This window comes from Panthera onca, chromosome D4 (genome assembly GCF_046562875.1).
Source record: "Panthera onca isolate mPanOnc1 chromosome D4, mPanOnc1 haplotype 2, whole genome shotgun sequence".
In the NCBI taxonomy this organism is placed as follows: Eukaryota; Metazoa; Chordata; class Mammalia; order Carnivora; family Felidae; genus Panthera; species Panthera onca.
Genome location: NC_138351.1, coordinates 20,502,333 through 20,522,752, shown reverse-complemented (window position 1 = coordinate 20,522,752; position 20,420 = coordinate 20,502,333). Strand labels below are relative to the sequence as shown.

At 41.0% G+C, this 20,420-nt stretch overlaps 1 long non-coding RNA gene across 2 annotated transcripts in view; it reads left to right on the top strand.

Annotated features, from left to right (window-relative positions):
• LOC132663597 (uncharacterized) overlaps positions 1-20,420 on the top strand; it is a 103,610-nt gene that overhangs the window by 5,628 nt on the left and 77,562 nt on the right. For both annotated transcript variants that reach the window (XR_009603154.2, XR_009603153.2), the window contains exon 2: positions 11,856-11,969. This is a non-coding gene — a long non-coding RNA (uncharacterized LOC132663597). The remainder of the gene's footprint in view (positions 1-11,855; positions 11,970-20,420) is intronic.

The following is a 20,420-nucleotide window of genomic DNA, read 5'->3' as shown; positions in this document are numbered from 1 at the left end:
CATAAAAGTATTTCTGCCAATAAATGGAAAAGAAGCGATCAAGTTGGAATATCACAATTTTGCAGTCTCTGATAAGTTCATGTTGGGATCTGGCAGAATTCAGAAATGCAAGATTAACTAGAAGAAATGGGGGTTCTGGTGATTGAATGAAAAAGTTGTGTATTCACTGAGTATCAGCGGCTGCCAATATCACATAAAGAGAGATAACCAGATATTATCTGATGAAATAATACGCCACAGTCTATAGTCTTCCCAAAAGGACTGATCAGTTTCTTATTTTGTAGGAAATATAGAGGACAGAGGAACATGTGTAGCTGCACCATGAACATGTACTCAGCAAGATCCATATTGTGGGGAACTCTACAGGTCAAGTGGCCTGCATTCTTCAACAGATAGATTGAAGGGCAGTAAAAGGATGGAAAGGTGACTTACAGATTACAAGAGAAAAAGTCATTATTTAAAACAAGAAAACTAAACCATGCTGTCTAGGGAGGCAAACTTGGATGATACATTTATAAAGAAATTTAAGGATGAGTCAATTATAAAAGTCAGGAAAATGATTACTTTTTGGAAGAAAGAAATTATAATTATATCAGGACACAAGGAGGGGCTTCAGGCAAAGTGCTATTTCTTGCATTGGGTGTGATTACAAGGGTACTTGTCTTATAAGATCATTAAGCTATCTATTTACCTTTTGTGGTTTCCTGAGTCTGTAACTTATAACAAAAATGTTTAAAAAAATCAAGCACCTAGGAATAAATATAACAAAAAGTTTATGAAAACTCTACACAGAAAACTGAAAAACTTTACTGAGATAAATCAGACATAAATAAATGGTCTGGTATATCATGGGTCATTGATTGCATGATTCAATATTGTAAATCGGTAATCTTCAAACTTTCTACAGATTCAGTGCAGTAGGAATCAGAATTCCTTCTGTATGTGCATGTGTAAATTGACAAGCTGAATCTAAAATTTACGTGGAGACTCTTTTTTTAATTATTTTTAAAATTTTTAAATACTTAAAAATTTTTTAAATTTTATTTAAATCCAAGTTAGTTAACATATAGTGTAATAATGGTTTCAGGAGTAGAATTTAGTGATTTATCACTCACATATAATACCTAGTGCTCATCCCAATAAGTGCCCTCCTTAATGCTAATCACCCATTTAGCTCACCCCCCCCCCCCCACCAACCTCCCCTCCAGCAACCTTCAGTTTATTTTCTGTATTTAAGAGTTTCCATCCATGTTGTCACAAATGGCAAGATTTCATTCTTTTTTTTTTTTTTTGAAGTTTATTTATTTTTGAGAGCGAGACAGAGTGTGAGCGGGGGAGGAGCAGAAAGAGAGGGAGACACAGAATCCAAAGCAGGCTCCAGGCCCTGAGCTGTGAGCACAGAGCCCGATGTGGGGCTCAAACTCATGAACCCTGAGATCATAACCTGAGCTGAAATTGGTCGCTCAACTGACTGAGCCACCCAGGTGCTCCAAAATCTCATTCTTTTTGATTGCTGAGTAATATTGCATTTTATACATACCCCATCTTTATCCATTCATCAGTTGATGGACATTTGAGCTTTTACCATAATTTGGCTATTGTTGATAATGCTGCTATAAACATTGGGGTGCATGTGCCCCTTCGAATCAGCATTTCTATAGCTTTTGGTTAAATACCTAGTAGTGCAATTGCTGGCTCATAGGGTAGTTCTATTTGTAATTTTTTGAGCAAACTCCATACTGTTTTCTAGAGCAGCTGTATCGGTTTGCATTCCCACCAGCAGTGCAAAAAGGATTCCGCTTTCTCTGCATCCTCGCCAATATCTGTTGTTTCCTGAATTGTTAATTTTAGCTGTTCCTCTCAGAACAGAGGATTTTAAAATTATTTTGAGAAAGAGAGAGAGAGAGAATGAATGAATGGATGAATGGGGGAAAGGAGAAGAGGGGGAGAGAGAGAGAGAGAGGCAGGGGGAGAGAGAGAGAATCTTAAACAGGCTTGGTGCTGAACATGGACGCGGGGCTCGATTCCATGATACTGTGATTATGACCTGAGCCAAAATCAAGTTTCAGATGTTCAACTGACTGAGCCACCCAGGCACCCCTATTTGGAGATTCTTAAGGTCAGTCATAGTAAGGCATGAAAAAGAAGAACAAAGTTGGAGTACTTAAACCAGCAGACAACATGACTCATTAAAGGTATGATAATTAAAACAATGTGGTATGATACAAGAATAGAATGGAAGAGCAATGGAAGAAAACAGAAGGTTTGGTCCCTACCCAGAGAGATAAGGTCACTTCATTTATGACAAAGATGACAATATAATGGATAAAGGATTTTTTTTTCAATAAATGCTTATGTGTCATTTGTGGAAAAAAATATTGATCCTTCTCTCACTCCACATACAAAAGTCCATTCCAGGGGCACCTGGGTGGCTCAGTTGGTTAAGCATCCAACTCTTGGTTTCAGCTCAGGTCATGATCTTATGGTTCATGAGATGGAACCCCATGTTGGGCTCTGCACTGACAGCGTGGAGCCTGCTTGGGATTCTCTCTCTCCCTCTCTCTCTGCCTCTCCTGCTGCTCATACACTCTCTCTCTCAAAATAAATATTAAAAGCAAAAAAACCCCAAAGTCAATTCTAGATGGATTGTTGAACTAAATGGTCAACAAAATGATCACTAAAGAGTGGAAAGGCAAATCAAAGAATGAGAGAAGATTCTTTCGATATCTACTTCTGGCAAGAGCTTGGTTCCAGAAAAAGTAATTGATTCCAGAAAAAGACAACCCAACAAAAAAATAGGCAAAGCTTGAATAAGCACTTCACAGAATAGAATATGCAAAATCACCAAAATAAAACAAAACAAAACACCATGACAAAGTGCCCATCCTAATGAGGGGAGTGAAAATTAAGTAATTTAATTAAACATTTAAAACACGAGTTAATCAGGGATATTAAAACCATAACGGGATGCCACTAAATGTGCACCATAATGGTCACGTTGAAAATGGAGCTGATGAAGATGGGGAGTGTCTGGAAGTCCCGTGTGCTGCTGGTGACCTGGCCATTGCACTCCTAGTATACACTCAGGACATGTGTGTGTATGTATGTCCCAAGAGACATGGGAAGAGTGTTCAAAGAAGCACTATTTAAATAGCCCCAAACTAGAAATAGCTCAGGTATCTATCAAGAGCAGAATAAATAAATTGTAACTTTATGCACTAGAAGACAACGAAAGTGAATTAACTCTTGCTGCATGCAAAAACATGGCTGAATCACAAATTTAATGCTGAGTGAAAGGAGCCTGATGCAAATGCGTGCATACCACATATTGTCTGTTGCTCCATCACAGATTACCACAACATTTAGCAGCTTAAAACATGCATTTATTTATCTCAGATTCTGTGGCTCAGGAGCCCAGGTGTGGCTTAGGCGGGTGCCTCTGCCTCAGTGCTGCCATTCAGAGCGTCAGCTGGGGCTGTCATCTTGTTTGAAAACTGAACGAGGGAGAATCTGCTTCCAGGTGTGCTTGTTTTGTCCTGGACTGGATTCCTTCTTCGCAGGCGACTAGGCTGAGAGCCTCAGTCGTTCCCTGGCTGGGTCTGTGACCTTGCCGCAGAGTCTCTGATAGTACAGCTCATGACATGGCAGCTGTCTTCTATCAGAGGGAGTAAGAGGGAGGACAAGGTAGGATCTTTGTAACCTAGCCTTGAAAGTGCCGTCCCATCACTTTGGGCGCGTTCTATTGTTATAAGTCACTAGTTCCAGGCCATACTCAAGGGGAGGGAATTACACAAGGACACCAATACCAGGAAGTAGAGGTCAATGGAACTCATTTAGAAGCTGCCTACCACCCGATGTGATTCCATGTTTAAAGTTCTGAATCAGGTGAAATAAATCCATGATGATAGGCTCAGGATTGTGGTGGATCTTGATGGAGCTTTGGGTTGCTAGTAATAGTGCAAAGATCTGGTTACACAGGTGTTCTTTATAAAAACTCATTGATACTTCTTTTTTTATGTTTATTTATTTTTGGGAGAGAGAGAGAGTAGGGGAGGGGCAGAGAAAGAGGGAGAGGGAGAAGGAGAGAGAGAGAGAGAGAGAGGAGAGAGAGAGAGAATCCCAAGCAGGATCAGTGCTGTCCGTGCAGGGCCTGATACAGGGCTTGAACTCACTAACCGTGAGATCGTGACCTGAGCTGAAATGACGAGTCGGACACTTAACCGAGTGAGCTACTCAGGCGCCCCAAAACTCACTGATATTTCTAATTTGTGCACCTGTTCCCAAATGCATGTTACATTTCTATTTTAAAATGTACTGAAAAATAAAGAATTAAGTTTCTCCCCTACAGACTCATCCTGTTGATAAACAGTTTTCATTTTCCATAATCATGGTCTCTCCCCCTCTCCTGGGCCAGGCAGTAAAATGCAAACCAATTTATACTCTGCCACTTAAAAGCTGACAATTTAGCAAAAGTGCAGGCAGCATTGTGTTTGGAAAAGCTAAAGAATGAGGAGTCAGACTAAAGTTCAAATCCAGGTTTCTGGGTATGCACCCTTGGTCTTTATTTTCCTCATCTGTATTATTATCATGCATCAGAGGATTGCATGGCAAACTAATAACTGGAAATCATACAATATACACCTTAAAGTTCCTCCAAACGTATGTGACTTAAACTTCCTCCAAAGATTCATAATAGTTTCTAATTGCAACACCTGTTCAATTTAATCACATTACTATGGCCTTTGTGCTCAGTTTGGCCTGACTCCAGATCTCTGCTCATCCTCACCCAGACAGAATAATCTTAGGTGTAACTTTAGGTAGATTGCTCTACCTTTCCCTACATGTCTTCATCCTAAAACAGTGATCCTCTGTTGGTCAGCCTCAGAGAATATACTCACACACAGATCTGAAGAAGATACTTGCTTTATTTTCTTCTCAGGTATTTTCTTTTAGGAATCACTGATTAATCAAAAGGCAAGTGGTTAAATGAATTACCCCATATCACTTTATGGAATGTTATGTGGCCAATAAAATATGTAGCAAATCTGCATATGTTGATGTAGCAAGCTATCCAAAATATATTTGAAAGTGAAACAGGTGAGATGTAAAATGGTCAGAAAACACTATGCCCACGGAAATGTAAGATGTGTGAGAGCAGGGGCTCCGGGTGGCTCAGTCGGGTAAGCGACGGACTCTTGATCTCAGCTCAGGTCATGCTTTTACCAGTTCATGAGTTCAAGCCCCGAGCTGGGCTCCCATGCTGACAGTGCAGAACCTGCTTGGGATTCTCTCTCCACCTCTCTCTCTGCCCCTTCCCCACTTGCGCACGTGTGCTCTCTCTAAATAAACATTAAAAAAAAAAAGGTGTGAGAGCAGAGACCAAGTCCATCTGACATATCTTCAGCCTCTAGTGGACACACAGTGGGCACTCGTAAATATTTGTGGACTGTGAGAGCACAGAAAATGACCTGGAAGAACACACATCAAATCGAATTGGTATCAGGGTTACCCTTCTCTGGAGGAACACTTTTTGTTTGCTACATTTCTGATGCTTCAGGTAGTTTTATTAGAATGTATTTATGTTTTATGCTTTCTGGCACCTAGGGTGCTTGGCTCTGCAGCGGTCAGCACCTGTGTCTCTTTGTTACTAGGGTGACTTCAGGCTACCAGAGACAGCTTTGCTTGTGGCCTGGGGAGCCAGACGTGACTGGTGGTTCCTGTTCCTGTCCCCACCCAGCTTTTAAGTAACTGACAGATGCAGTGTACAGACTCCCACAGTCTAGCCTTGCTTGAGCAACTCAAAGGCATGCATTTTGATTCTATACAGCTCCCCTGTGATTCACCCTTAAGTGACTTCATTGACTTCAGGGGACTTTCCTTGAAATTGCACTTTCCTTCTGGCCTCCTTCCAGTTCCAGCTCCCCCAGATTGTCTTAAAACAGCTTCCCTCTCAGAGTCTGCTTCTGGGGACCCAGTCTAAGTCACTTGTTAATTAAAAACAATAAAAACATTGGTGCCTATTAGAGGATGAGGCAGATGACCTTCTCACCTCAAACTTTTCACACAGCATAGCTTTAAGTTAATCAGGAAAAATGTCCAGGCACAGCTCCATAACTTACAGGGCCCAGGGCAAAGTGAGAATGGGGAGTCCTTTGTTTGAAAAGCAAGAGAAAAGTGGTGTTAACAGTACTCAAATATAAAACCTTTTCCTTTTTTTTTTCCTCAAAGTCTCTGTCTTTCAACTTGTCAGGGTATTTTTTATTTGCTTTTGATCGTTGTTCTAAGTAAAGAAAAATTAAAATTTTGCACGATTATCATGAATTTTATTGTTCACTTTTATATTGTACAAGGTGAGTTTTAAGTGCAAATGTAAGAGCTTTTCACTTAAATGCAAAATTACCAAATTACACAATTTAGCCTTCATAGACGATATATGCATATGTAGTTCTTTCTTACCTATGCTGTGGAAGCGCTGCACAAACCTAACTGAGCAGTTGCTTTAAGTTTATTTATTTTGAGAGAGAGAGAGAGAGTGTGTGAGAGAGAGAGAGACTCCCAAGCAGGCTCCATGCTATCAGTGCAGAGCCCAACTCGGGGCTCGATCTCAATCCAATGAACCGTGATGTCATGACCTGAGCCAAAATCAAGAGTCGGACGCTTAACCAACTGAGCCACCCAGGGGCCCCACTAAGTCAACAGTTTTAATTTCACTTTTTGACATGTACATTTTCTCCCCTGATTCCTACCTTCAGCTCATCGTTGTATGAAAAGAGCCGAAAGGAGAAAGAACTGCCCTATCTTTCCTTCTGTGTTATCGTTGCCACTAAGGACCTGACTAATACAGGGAAGTAATTGAATAAGGAAGGCTAGGATAGATAGGTTCCTTGGTCGTTCATGTTTCTTAGAACCCCATTGCCTTCCCTGTGTCCGAAGGACTTTGGTGAGCGTGTAAAGCACAGCCTCTGGGGGCCGTCAGCACCTCTGCGTACTCGGATGTTCAGGTACTGGGTACCGGCTCTTGCTCAGCTGCCACCACTGCAGGCCCACCTGAGTGCTGTGCACATGGGGCATTGTGACTGCTGTGCATGAATGGGGCAGCAAGAACAATGGGCATGCGATTGCACGGGCTACTCTTACACGCCTGTTCCACTGTCCCATAAACTTTACTTAGAAAACACAAGCTGAGAAATAAAATTAAGAATTTCAAGAAAGATGACAATAGAATATTAAACCAAAGTAGGGGGTTCTGAGTGTGGGACTCTGGCTGACTGCTCATGAAGGTAGCCCTGGCTCTCCAAGGCCCAGGCCCTGCTCAGTCCTGTGGACCGTTAACCCACGCATCTCTTGGTTTCTGGTTTTGGCGTACTTTAGGGCAGCTAGGGCTCCTGTGTTGGCACACCACTCTTGTTTCAGCACTTAATAAATTTATTTGAGACCATGTTTATTTTCTTTTGAGCTGAGTAGGACATATAAAAGTAGATTTGCTCCGGTTTACCCAGGATTTGGTATTTTGGTATTTTGTGATGGGAGAAACCTTCTTGTTAAATTCATGGAAATGGAAATCAGAGTACATTTTTTTTTTGTCTACTTATTTCACAACAATCCAAGTCTTCTTCAGGTTTCACAAACCTCTGAGGAATGCTTGTTTTTATCTTGGATGTTTCTTAAATGAATTTTAATTATCAGAGTAATTCATGCACTTTGAAATGTCAGATTTTGCTAGAAATCTTATAACCAAAAATATAAGTCCCTTCTCCCCCACCTCCATCTATCTCAAGTCCTGCTTTGCAAAGGTAGTGGCTTTAAATTCCTGCACTCATTTCTTGCAGTGTTAATCTCCATATTTTTAAATAGTATGCTTTTAATCATTATTTTATTGAATCATCAGTTTTAGACCTTACAACATCGTCCTCTTACAAGGGAAACTGAGAATACTGCTTTCACCACCAGCCCTGTTTTCCCATATCCTCATAATACAGTTACTTTATAATATATGGTTAAATCAGTATTCAGTTTTTACATTATTATTATACATTATGACGCATGGCACATCATTGTACATTGCAAACATAATATTCAGTAAATTGTATTCTTTACATAATTACATGTGACCAGATAAATATTGTTAACTGTTGTATCCAGTAGGATACTATAATTGTGTTAAATTTCCAGGAAAATATTTTGTTCTTTATGCAGGAAATATATTTTAAATTTACACATATTATTTTTAATTGATCAGATTTCCTTTGTATCCTAAATTTCATGCCCATTTGCTATGTGCTCAAGACCATCAAGCAATCATTGCCTTTATTCCCCTGAAGACAGCCCTCCATCCTCTTATTCAATATGGACTACTTGTTTTCTGAATCTGCTGCAAAGTTGCCCCCCAGGGGCTCCCATTCCATGCACTCATATTCCAGGACCCCATTTCCTATATGCTAAGTTATCCTTTTTCTTGTTTTTCTCTCTCACTTTAGTGGTGACACATCCTCCAGGAATTTCCTAACACTAAGGGCAAGGGAGGTCAATTTTTGGAGACCTCAAATGTCTGAAAATGTTTTTTTTTTTTAATATTTATTTATTTTTCAGAGAGAACACAAGTGGGGGAAGGCAGAGAGGGAGATACAGAATCCGAAGCAGGCTCCAGGCTCTGAGCTGTCAGCACAGAGCCTGACCTGGGGCTCAGACAACCATGAGAGCATGACCTGAGCCAAAGTCAGACACTTAACAGACTGAGCACCCCCTGAAAATGTTTTCATTCTCTTTTTCTCATGATCGTTTGTCAAAGTAGAGAATACGAGTTTGGAAAGAATTTTCTGTTAGGATTTTGACAGCATTCTTCATGACCTGGCTTTCATAGCTGCTACTGAGAAATCCCATGCAATTCTGGTTTCCCTATGTGGCTTTTCTTCCGATACTGTAAGTAATTCTCTTTTTATTCCAGCTGGGTTCTTTGAAATTTCCTGTGGAACTGCCTGATTGTGGATCTTTCATTTTTGTTCATAGTACTCAGTGGCCTTTTTATGTTGATAAGCTCATATGGTTTCTGACCACACCATATGATATGTTTATAAAATACTTTTTCTTGGGGTTCCTGGGAGGCTCAGTCAGTTAAGCATCCTGCTTTTGATATTGGCTGGGGTCATGATCTCCCAGTTGTGGGACTGAGCCCTGTATCGGGCTCTGTGCCGAGCATGGAGCCTGCTTGGGATTCTCTCTCTTCTTTCTCACTGCCCCTCCCTGCTCTCGCAATCTCTCTCTCTCTCTCTCTCTCTCTCTCTCTCAAAATAAATAAATAGACTTTAAAAAAATAATTTTTCTCCCTTCTGTCTTCTGGAGGACTTATTCAGTTGGATTCTTATCTTTTTGGGCTAAGCCTCTAGCTTCTAATCTTTTTCTTTCTGTCTTTTAGTTCACTTCTTTGGGGCATTTCTTTAAAGATTGTCTTCTGTCCTACCTATGAACAATTTTCCAATTTTCAAGTCTGTGTCTTCCATGTTTTAGGCTTTTCTCAAGTGTACAGTGAACTTTGGATTTCTTCCCATCTTTAGAATAAGACCTTAGGTATATGGAGACTCTGTGCACCAGTGTGTAATTTACTCCAGAGGAGTTGGGTAGAAAGCTTCTTTTTGGGACTGGACGCTCAGATACCTGTATCTGGAGGGCTTTTCTCTGGAATTTAAAATTTTCATGGGTAAGGCCCACTGATCTCCTGTCTTGGTTTCTGTAACTGTCTTGGTTGCTGGAGTTTTTAAAGCAATATTGGGTGCTTGAGGTATGTGCTAAGAGGGGAACTCCCATTCTGAAGGCACTTTCAGGTAATCCCTGCACCTCACCGCATACTCTGCTTTACTTGGATCCCTGAGCTCAAAGCCTGTTGAGTTCCACTTTTCCAGTGATAAATTACCAACCGTCCACTCTGCTTGAGGCAGGGTGCAAGGATGGGGAGGAGGTAGAAGGAAACCAATTTTGCTGTTCAGTGATGGGTAGAAGCCCTTCAGTTAAGGAAGGGGGGGAGGGTGCATCTAATTACCCAGATCTGTAACTAGTCCCTTATTTATAGCCTCCTTCATTCCCACTTATTTCTTATTTGGCATCTCTAAGGCCTGAGTCATCTGGTGCTTTGTGGGCAGTATTTTAAAACATTTTATTTGGAGGGGCACCTGGGTCGCTCAGTAGGTTAAGCATCCAGCTTCAGCTCAGGTCATGATCTCGTGGTTCGTGAGTTCGAGCCCTGCGTGGGGCTCTGTGCTGACAGCTCAGAGCCTGGAGCCTGCTTCAGATTGTGCGTCTCCCTCTCTCTCTGCCTCTCTCTCTCTCTCTCTCTCTCTCTCTCTCTCTCTCTCAAAAACAAATAAATGTTAAAAGAAATAAAACAAAAAAGTTGCATGAATTTCTGTATTTTAAAAAATGTTATCCCATTACTGTGTCCCTATATTAATCTCTTTCCTGAATATTTGACAATAAGTTGCATATGTCATGGTCCCTTTCCCTGAGTCTTTCAGAATGTGTTTCCAAGATAGACTTCTCCCTCCCTCCCTTCCTTCCCTCCTTCCTTCTTTCCTTCCTTCCTTTCTGTTTAATTTTTTTTCCTCCCCAAGATGGGGAGGGGGCAGAGAGAGAGAGAGAGAGAGAAAGAGAATCTGATTCGGGCTTCACTCTCAGTGCTGAGCCCAATTTGGGGCTCAATCCCATGACCCCAAGATCGTGACCTGAGCAGAAATCAAGAATTGGACGCTTGGGGCTCCTCGGTGGCTCAGTCGGTTGAGTGGCTGACTTATCAGCTTATCAACTTTAGGAAATCTAACATTAATAGAAATTTTTTTTAATCTACTATGTATATTTCAATTCTTTCTACTAATGTCGTTTCTTTCAATTCATTCTAGTAATGTCCTTTATAGCATTGTTTTTCCTCAGGTTCTGGATCCAGCAAAGATTACACAGGTATTTAAATATAATGTCTCTGTGGTTTCTCCAGGTTTAAAAATCCCCAGCCTTTCTCTGTGTTTCAGGATATTGACATATTTGAGAAATACAGGTGATGGACCATTCCTATAGTCCTTTATTCTCAAGTGAAAATGTTCTTTCTAAAGCTTAGCTGTGTTTAACCTGTGAAGAACATGTGATATACGGGGTCCTGGAGCCTTTGGATTTTTTTAGGGCCACAATGAGGCCATAAATGCCAAAGCCAGAGATATTGGCATGTGTGGGGGAATTTGCTAAGAATCATTTTACACTGAAGAGAGAGGAGAGAAGGTGTGTTTGGAAGGGTGAGTTCTTTGGAGGATGGCTGATTTTGTGGGAGAAGACAGGCATGCAAAAGAGGTTTCAACTTACGTGGAAAGGAAAGGTTTGGGTGTCCTAATTGTGGATGATCTGTTAAAACTAGCAAGAGGATTGAGGAAATCAAAGCAAAGGAACAATATGGTGCTAGATTTCCGCAGTGTAATATCTGAAGGAAGCTGTAGGCCTCACAGCCCCTGTAGGTGCAGCGCTGTTAAGGAGTCATCTCTGAGCCTCGTTTACCTCCTGCCCAACCGCTGTCCCCCTGAAAAGGGGTTCGTCAGTGACTGCTTCCCCTCTGTGTCAACCCTTGTGAGTCCCCAGCATCTAGTGATGACACAGGTAGGTGAAATATGTGTAGTTACCTCAGTCGTCTGTAGTTGGGAACTGTAGCCCAGGTGAGCTGAGGGGGTAGCCTCCTGTCTCCTCTCTTGCCTTCCTCAACAGGAGGATGCTGGAGGATGAGGGCAGAGGAAAGTCTTGGCAGAGCAGGGAGAGGAAGGGGACATTCCAGGGTTGGGCAAGAAATATTTGTGTCTACAAGTAACACTCAGGTCACTTTCCTGTTCCAGACAAAAACCAGATTCAAAGCCATGAACATGATGAATACTGCCTCCCGGCCGGGTGCAGCTCACCTGACTGCCCGCCCTTGATAACCATGCAAGAACAGCACTGAAGGGGCTCAGGTACAAGGACATTTTGTTGAAAACTTGTCCCTGTTTCTGTGTTCTAGCAAATGTAGCCACTGTCCAGTGAACAGAGTGGGCCTTGGGTAGGGTGTGTGTTGTAGTGTGAATGTTGCTCTGACTGTGGCTGGGAAAGCTGGGGCAAGGCCTAGAAGGAGGTTCTGTTGTGTCTAGAGTGTTGAGCTGTCTGGAAACCCATCTGAACTCAACCTAGGTCCCCTGCTGTCTGGGTATCTTCTCAAAGACGAGGACTTCCTCACACAATCTCTCCATCATGCCTGGCTTGGTGACTTCATGCAGGACAAAGGCATCGCCTGTTCATTTGTGATGGGAGTGTTCATGGTACAGCCACCCATGAAGGAACTTGGGGGAAAATGAGACAGAGGGTGAGGGTAAGCTTGATGGATGTTTGAGTCATAAAGAATGAAAAGGTGAAAGTATGAAGAAGCGGGTGAGATGGAATTCCTCCTTCCTACTTATCCCTGGCTCTCATCTGCCTTCTCCTGCCCTCTTCTCCACCCACCCCCAGCCTGATCCAGGCCACAGGACTTTGTGCCTGATCAGGTGAGTGTGCAGTACTGGGGTGCCATCCCAGCAGGGATGTGAATGGCTTTATATGTGAGCACAAGAAAATGTCTTCAAGCATGGATGTTGTCATGGCAGGCATTGCCCTTTCTTGGGAATGTTATTTTTTTTTCCAGCCATGTAGGATGACAGTTCACCAGATCTTGTCCTTGATGTGAACGGTTACCTTATCAGGGTTGGTTTCCACCTTGTGAGTCTTTATGAACTTGAAGTTGCCAAAATAGGTGTTTTCCAGGGCCCCTTTGCTGATGTGGACCTTGTCTCTTGTGCTCAGGGTTCAGTGGTGCTGGGCTCACCCTGGATCCCTATTCAGCCTTAAGTCAGAGTGTCTGAAGGCACTGTTTCCTCATCTATGTCATATGGGACACAGCCTTACTCAAGGACTGAGTGGAACAACTGCTCTCAAAGACTCCAAAGAGGGCAAGACCACAAAGAAAAAGGCAAAGGAGGTATGGGGGTTCTTCATGAATATGTGATGAAAGAAGCCGCCAGAGCCACCCTTTGTACCAGTATTGTCTTTTACTCCCAGAAGGGTTGAAAATTCAGGGGCCGTAGGGCTCACCTGGCTCCTCCAGGCTCTCCACCTGCCCTAGCAACCTTTAACTCCTATCAAGTGGGGCAGTCTCAGAGAGCATGTACAGCCTAGAATTTGAGAAATTAATTCATTATTTTAATAATTTTTTGAACAATACTGCATACCTTTCATTGTTTTTGAGTTTTCCAACTTGAAGTTCTAAGATTTTCAGCGACCCATTAGGTGGAAAAGGCAGAACTAAAAGACTCGGGACATGAGTCTCCCATGCCAGTGATCTCTTGCATGTATTTGGGACTCAAGAACTTCTCACCAAAGGAGAGTTCATAGTTTTAAAGTTTTCAGAGACTGGCCTTTTGTTACATAGAAAGTAATCCCTGGATCCTGTTTCTTTGAGTATCTCTGTACATGCTTTTTATCTCTGATAAAAACAATCAGACAGGATTTCTATACCAGAAGGCTATTATCAGAGAGTCTCAAATGGACAGCGGGAAATGTTTGTGGGGAAATGTCTCAGTCTTGCTCTGCTTCGGCAATTCTGTTTCCCTCCCTCCCCTTCCCCAACTCTTGCCCGTGTGGAAAAACATAAAAGTATTAAAGCTCATCGATAGGGAGATGAGGACACTCGCACTAGGAAACATTTTCAACTTCTTTGTGCCCTCTTCCAGGGCTCATAGCTGGTATAACCTAAAGGCCATCATTCAGTTTGTTCAGAGTTGGACTGAGAGCACAAAGAGTTCCTTAGCAGTTTTCAGTTCAGAGTTGGACTGAAAGCACAAAGAGTTCTTCCTTAGCAGTTGTCACTGACATTAGACACAAAGGGAATGGGCTCCCTGGGGTTATATATCACCATATCTCACACCCCACATCTTATGTCAGGGCAGCCAAAATGCATGAATTGGCTGCCCCTTCGGAGTGAAGAGCACACAACATTCTAAGAACCCAGCTTCTTGGACCACAAAGTTCTTTAAATTAGCATGGGCATGTGGATGAATGCCCTAGATTGTCACTCGTTTTATTTCAAACCATGTAGTGAAGTCCATTCACAGCTCTCTTTATCAACAATAGCCAAATTATGGAAAGAGCCCAAATGTCCATCAACTGATGAATGGATAAAAAAGATGTGGTTTATATATACAATGGAATACCACTTAGCACTGAGAAAGAATGAAATCATGTCATTTGCAGCAACGTGGATAGAACTGGAGGGTAATATGCTAAATGAAATAAGTCAGTCAGAGAAAGACAGATATCATATGTTTTTGCTCATATGTGGAATTTGAGAAACTTAGCAGAAGACCATGGGGGAAAGGAGGGGGAAAAATAATTTCAAACAGAGAGGGAAGGCAAATAATAAGAGACTCTTAAATACAGAGAACAAACTGAGGGTTGATGGGGGTAAGGCAGGGGAGAGGGGAAAGCAGGCGATGGGCATTGAGGAGGGCACTTGTTGGGATGAGCACTGGGGGTTGTAACTAAGTGATGAATCATGGGAATCTACTCCCAAAGCCAAGAGCACACTGTATACACTGTATTTAGCTAACTTGACAATAAATTATATTAAAAAACAATAATAATAAATAAATGTTGTGGGAATAAATGAAAGTGGAAAATGTTTTCTGCTCTTGTTGCCTTTAAGAATATACATATATTTATATTCAGGTGTGTGTGAGTGTGTGTGTGTGTGTGTACACATACACACATGCACATATACATACATGTACATATATACACAAATATATGTGCATATGTATATAATATAACATACATATATATACATAACATATACACATACGCTAGCCTCTACCTAAAGTTGGAGTCTCTTCACCTTTCCCTTAAAGCTGGGTGGGCCTTCCTAGCTGTGTCAGTGAGTAGAATGCAGCAGACACCAGTGAATCCCTTTCTTAGGGCTGCCACAGCAAAGTATCTGGGTGAATTAAACAACAGAAATGTATCCTCTTACAGTTCTCAAGCATAGAATTCTGAAATCAAGACATCATTGAGATTCATTCCTTTTGGAGAGCTCTGAGGGAAAGTCTGTTCCAAGTCCCTTTCCTAGCTTCTGGTAATTGCCAGAAAACCTTGGCATTCTTGATTTGCGGATGCATCATTCCAATCTCTGCTTCCATTGTCACATGGCATTCTTCCTTGTGTGTGTCCATGTCCAAATTTTCTTCTTTTTCTAAGACACCAGTCATTGGATGAGGGCTTACCCTAATCCAATATGGCCCCATCTTAATTTGAGTAAGACCCAATTTTTAAAGAAAATGGTACACATTCATAGGTACTGGGGGGTTAGAACTTAAACATGTCTTTTGAGGGGACACAGTTCAACCCACAAGAGTGAGGTTAAGTCATTTCCAAGTTGAAGTTATGAGAGGCAATCCAACCTCTGTCTGGATTTTTCTCTCTAAGGGTACTCACCTTTGTAACTACTCACCAACTACCATTTTGTGAGGGAAGCCCCAGACACAAGAAGAGGCCACATTTGGGTGTTCTGGCCAACAGCCCTGGCTAAGATTCCAATTATAGAATCACCAGTCATGTAAACTGAAAAGGCCTTCAGATGACTCTAATTCCAGGCTCTGAGCTGTGCTAGCTCTTACTGAGATGAACTGTCTGTGCTGATCCCTGTCCAAACTGCAGATTCATGAGCAAAATAGATGTCGTTGGTCTTTTAATACGTTAAGTTTTTGTTGTTGTTGTTGTTAATCCATTAAGTTTTAGGTGGATTACTGGAACATCATCCAATGTCCACGGCCCTACCTGAAGCATCTGAGTCTTCTATGCTAAGATGAAACTCTGTAATGAGGATGTGGCCTTGGGATCTGGCTGTGGGTTTATTTTGGGTTCAACAACCTTCTCTCAGGACACAGGTGAAGCAGGTTGACTAGGTAGATAGACATTATCTGTTTCAGCCTGGCTTAAATAAAATGCAGCCACGTGTTTAAAGTTTTCATTACTGACTTTGCTAGTGAGGCATCTGTCCCACTCTCTGGAGTTATAATCAGTGGCATAGAAGCGTAGCTCTGACACTTAACTGGTTGTGTGATTTGAGCCAAATTACTTTAAACTCTTCAAGCTTTAGTGTCCTCATCTGTAAAATGGGCATAATGATATCCACCTCTTTTATATAAGCTTGTAGCTCAATATCTGGCCCATTGTAAGTATTCAATAAGAAAAAAGTGATTATTTTGATTTAAAGATGAAATGTTTAAAGTTTTTTTCTATGCAAAATAATCTTGTTGGATGTTGTACAAATTTGTAGGACATATCCATAGTCAGTAACCAACTGTAAGACTATACTACTTTGAAATCACAATTCTTTAGGATCAAATAAGGGACAGTAAATATTTATTACAGCAATATAGTTTTTGTTGCTACAACTCACAAGGATATATTTATTAAGATTGGTGGCACTAAGCCAAGAGTAACTATTAAATTGACAAGTTGAAAAGAGTTTTCTTTTTTTCACTAGCTTCAGTCCCCTTGTAAAAAAGAGGTGGGGGTGGGGTGGGGGGAAGGCCTACATCAAATGCTTGGGAAATTCTAACACTCTGTGCTCCTTTTTAGTCAATCTCTGTTTTCTGATGGAAAGATTTATCATTTCTATTTGAAACACACGTGACATGAGACTTTGTGAATTTTGCTGTGAATTTTGAGTTTGAAAGCTATAGGATTAGCTAGGTTTTGGGGGAGCACTTAATTGGTCCTGGAATCTCAAGTGGGAGCCAAAGCTTAATGCTTCCAAGCCATGCTGTTTTTATATGTGAGATTCTAGTTTGGTAATTTTTATCCATCCTTTTGTATATGACAGGGACTTGGACATTTTATGAATTGCAAAATAAATATGAATTTCATCTACATAGCTCCTGGCAGAAAAGTTTCTTTCAACAAAGTCTATTTAGTTTTGTTTGTTTTATTCTCATACTTACCAGTGCATACTAAAGGGAATAATCCATTCTTATTTATATTACTCTCCTTTTTTAGAGATCCTTTCTACTTTTCACAAACTTGGGCTTTACTGGTAAATGACTTTTTGTCCCTGCATTCCATGGAAGGCTTACAGACCCTGAATGATAAGTGGAAAGTAATCAAAACCTGAACTTGCAAATCTGTGCACTTGAAAATGTGTAGCCAGAGTCAGTTCTTTGTCTGGAGTCTTGATTCTGTTGCTAGGTGGCAATGTTCCCTTAACAAAACGGCGGTTAATGAGTCTGCAGTCAGATCCCTTTCTGAAACAGAAAGGAAAACACGGTCTTATTCCTTCTTCATTAGCAATTTTTCAACCAGGTTTCCTGGTTTTAGCCCACAAAGAGGCACCGGGGCTGTCAGAAATTGCCAGGCTGGAATGATCAAAACAAAATTTCTTCCTGCTACCCACTGTACCTTGCAAAACTGGGCAGCCTATGGTATAAAGCACATGGTTGTTTCCAGTAACTGTAAAAATCCACTGTAGGCAGGGATCAGAGCTGTCCCAGGCCCTAGTGAACAAGTGATATAATCTCACTTGTCCAATGACTGGTAGTAGGTATAGTATTAAGTTTACAAAAGAGCTCTAGCATTGGTTATGAAACATCTGTGGATGGTGTGCCTAAGAATCACTAAAGGTTCATTTTAAAAAAAGGAGTCAATTTCACAATAAAGATAGGGTTGCCAGATCTAGAAAATAAAAATACAGGAAGACCAGTTATATGTGAAATTCAGATGAACAATGAATTTTTTTAAAAGTCAGGTTTATTGAAGTGTAATTTACACATAATAAAATTCACCCATTTTAGGTATACAGTTCTATAAATTTTTACACATATACATCATGTAACTACTACCACACTCAAGGTACAGAATAGTTTCATCACCCCCCAAAGTTCCCCTGTGCTCCCTTTTAGTCAATCCCTCACTTACCCTCCACCCCTGACAACCACTGATCAGATTTCAGTCTTTGTAAGCTTACCTCTAGAAACAACACAGTGTAAGTGGAATCATACAATATGTAGCTTTTTGTGTCTGGCTTCTTTCATGTAGCCCAATGCTTTTCAGATTCATCCATCTGGTTGTAGGTAACACTGATGGAATTATTTTATTTTATTTTATTTTATTTTATTTTATTTTATTTTATTTTAGTATGACCCATGGAATAATTGGGTCTCACTTATAATAAAAGAGTACCTGTTTTTTATTTGAAAATTTCTCAATCATTGGGCCGGGAGTGGAACTTGGAACCTGCATCTTAACAAAAATCCCTACTGTTTCCCATGCAGGTGATACTCACACTTTCAAACAGTGAGGATCTGAGGCAGTCGGGTCATGAATCTCCTTGAGATTATGCTTAATTCAGTCAAGTCTTTTACCAGAAAAATATTCATGGAAACTCAGTACTTCTCACACAATTCAGGAGGTTGCAGGATTGACCAAAGCTCATCAACTTCATGAACTCCAGAGTGAGAACTGGAGAGTTATCATGTCATGTACTTTACTGGAAAGCTCAAGTCTTCCCCAGAAGTGAGAGGAACACAAGCTTGTTTTCGTTTCTCCTGCCTCTTCTACTCATCATCTGTCCCAGTGCTTCTCAGAGCAAGGGGATTTTTCTTTTTTGTCTTTCCATAAGCTATAAGGCCTTTCCATTACTATTTAAATGTTGGTTTTATTAAAGCAAAAGTGGATTACCTATCCACATTTACCTATCACAAAAGCCATACATAGTGAAACAAAAAGCTAAAATTGCAAAGAAAATTAGAAAATGCAAAATAGTAACGCATGGTCTTCCCGCCCAAAGAGGTAGCAAGGTAATAATTTTATTGAATTGTCTACATTTTTTTTCATGGCTGTGATAATAATGTAATGATGCCTGGGTCCTACTCCAAATATTCTGATTTACTTGGTATGGGGTGTGTTCTGTACTCCGCGTTTTTCAAAGGCTTCTTCAGTGATTGGAACATGCAGCTGAGTTTGAGAGCCACGGCTCCAGGCATTTGTCATGGATTTGCTCTCCAGATTCTTTCTATATTCTCGGTTGGTTGGCCTTGCAGAATGGGTCGTAGAACCCACTGGGAATCAGTTATTATCACAACTGTGCATCCACACAAAAGGGAGAAATCTAATTACTAGCTCATGCTGGAGGGATGTCTACAACTGGCCATTCATGATGAGGAATAAGGGAGCCCAGCTTGAAGAAATAAGATTAGACCTGAATGGGAGAAAATTATATGCTGGAATTATTAGATTTCACCAGAAACCCCTGGAGTGGCCTGAATTCCTGTGATTAGTGAGAGGTAATCAGGGCTGAAGAAGAAAAGCAGACAATGACTGCAACGCTCCAAGAGGAAGATGTAATAATACAGTTAAGACTCCAGGCACAAGACAGACCCAAGTCCCTGGAAGTGGTATAGGCACGCCCCAGTGACTTGCAATCCTATCTCCAACAAGCAAATATGTCAGATAGGGGTATCCTTACAAGGAGAGCCTCACCGCTCCCCCAGTCCCACGCTTTCCCAAGGCTGGCATAGGAGACTCCAGTTTGCTTTCCGGGTGTTAAGAGTTATTGCAAGTGAAACCGCTGTGTAAGTCCAAACACCACTCCCCTAGTGTTCTCTAATGCAAGTTGCAAGGGTGTTTAAATTCAGTAGCAACCTTTAGGTTGGCCCTGAACAATGGGAAGGGGATTGAAAGAGTCTTGAGGTTTATTTTATGAGAGGTCTCAAGATTGTAACCCTCGAGAGCTCCATAATCACAAGGACTTGTCCCCATCCTAAGACACCCTGGAGGGAAACACTGGAAAGATCAGGGGCCTTCTCAATGCTTCTCACGCATCAAAACAAACATGCTAGTTCTTATACTGATCGTGGAAGAAATGGGTCAGGGGGCTCAGGATAAAGATTTTTTAAATTATTGAAGTATAGTTGACATACAATATTGTATTAGATTCAAGTGTACAACACATAAATTCAAGATTTATGTAGACTGTGATGCAATCACCATGGTAAACTGACTATCCTCTCTATTCAAAGTTGTTACAATATTATTAACTATATTTTCTGTGCTGTACATTGTACCCCTGTGTCTTGTTTATTTTATTTTAAATATTTTTTAATTTTTTTAATTTTTAAAATGTTTATTTATTTATTTTTACTAGTCTCTACACCCAACGTGGAGCTCAAACCCACAACCCCGAGTTCAAGAGTCACATGCCCTTCCAACTGAGCCAGCCAGGAGCCCCTTATTTATTTTATAACTGGAAGTTTAAAAAAAATATTTATTTATTTATTTATTTTAAGAGAGAGAGAGAGAGGAGCAAGTGGAGGAGGGGCAGAAAGTGAGAGAATCCCAAGCAGGCT